The following is a 1,888-nucleotide window of genomic DNA, read 5'->3' as shown; positions in this document are numbered from 1 at the left end:
ATATTGAGCGACTACTACATGCCAGCCATGCTGTTAGCTATTTGGCATGCATGAGTACCTCATTTAATCCTCACACGACAACTTGCACAGTGGTTTTGAAGAAGAGTAGAGCTCGGGTAGGAGACTCATGTCACGCAGCATCTAGAGCTGGGGGCAGCCGTCAGGACAACTGCTCCCACTTTGGACAGCCTCTCCTAGAGGCAGCCACCCGCAACAGATGCTGCTAAGGGTCCGTCTTGCTCTCTGCGTATACATTTTTAGAACATCTAAGCCACAGCATTGAGAAGTCTTACTCTTTATGAGAGAAGTAGATTCCCTTGGTCTTCCATGTGGAGTTTTGAACTATGAAAACTACCATCAGAAATAACCACCCCAATCAGCTTGATGTGACAGCGGGTTTTTATACAAAATCTTTGGTGAATTTAGGTCTGATATCCTTTGTGCTACCATGAATTAGCTGAAATCATTGCTCTTCTCCTAGATAATGACACAGCATTTCCCGCTTGACCTTTTTTAGCACTGTGTAATGTAACGCAGTGGTAACTGCAGGAAATATTGTGGTTGGGTTTTGAACTTGAGCCATCACACTCGACCCGAACACTGTGCCAAGGGTACTGTGGAATAAAAAAAAAGAAATGGGGGTGACATAATTGGGAGGTCCAGGTCCTTCTTTAGGTGACAAAGTAGCCTGGGGATGACAACGGAAACAACATTTGGGGCACCAGACTTATGGCTCTTTGGTACAAATGTCTCCATTTAACCCCAAACTAAGAACAAACCGGGGGGGCTCCACTTGGGATGTCCCCTCAGCTCCCAGAAGCAGTGTGCTGACAAGAGGCTATGTCTGAGGCTGCCTGGATGTGTAAGTACCAGCCTGTTTCCTAGTGGTTAGCATTGTGGTTGGCTCTAAGTTAGCTGATGAGTATTTCCTGAGTGTCTTCTGTCTTCAGAGCCAAGTTGAAGGCTGCCAGAATGTCCTGTTGCAGGCTTGCATAAGATCTCCCTCCACACTTCATCTCTCAATGGTCAAAGTAGCAACTGCCCTTCCATTTCAGCAGGAAGTGAAGTAAGACCCCGTGCTCCTTCTGTAAACTGGCAAGGAAGCTTGCAAAGTGTACATTATGAACTCAAAATAAGTTAGTGCAGAAAGTGAATGAGTAATCGTAGAAAGAAATACCATGTATTGAACACTTTTCACGTGACTGTGTGCTACCATGCATTATCTGGTATAATCTTCTCAACAACCTTATAGCAGGTGCTATTATGATGAATCATTGTACAGATGAGAAAACCAAAGATCTGAATGTCATGCCCAAGGATACACACACACACACACACACACACACACACACACACACTGCCCCCCCCCATCTGACTGACATGGAACTCAATCCTGGTTCATTAGACACTTATGAATGACTTATGGATGTCTCCATTCCTCCTGCCCCTTCCCTCACACACATGGCAAGTTTTCAAAATGACTTATTCATGTGTTCTAATTTATTCCCCTTTCTTCTAGGGGAGTAAGACTTAAGACTACAGTAAGAGAAGTTAGCCTGTAAAATATTTTCACATTTTCCTGTGCTACCTAGGCTAGGGGAGGTAGCCGAGGTACCTTCTTTTCTTCCTCCATAGTTAAAATGGAAAGTGGGAGTGTTTTCTAATTAATCCAAACTCCCCTGCGATTAAAAAAAAAAAAAAAAACCACCCTCCCCCAAACAAAGATAAAAGAAACTTAGAAGCTAAGAAGATTTGAGATTTGTTAGGAAAATATTTTGGTATTACACTGGAGTGGATCGCTAGGAAAATGTATTTACAACTTTTAATGGAGCCAAAAATCTATCAGGAAGAGAATTCTCACCGCCTGGAGACCCCCCACCCCCACCCC

This window comes from Ursus maritimus, unplaced genomic scaffold (assembly GCF_017311325.1).
Source record: "Ursus maritimus isolate PB19 unplaced genomic scaffold, ASM1731132v1 scaffold_1, whole genome shotgun sequence".
NCBI lineage: Eukaryota > Metazoa > Chordata > Mammalia > Carnivora > Ursidae > Ursus > Ursus maritimus.
The sequence above is the reverse complement of the archived record's forward strand: the minus strand, read 5'-3'. Positions refer to the sequence as shown.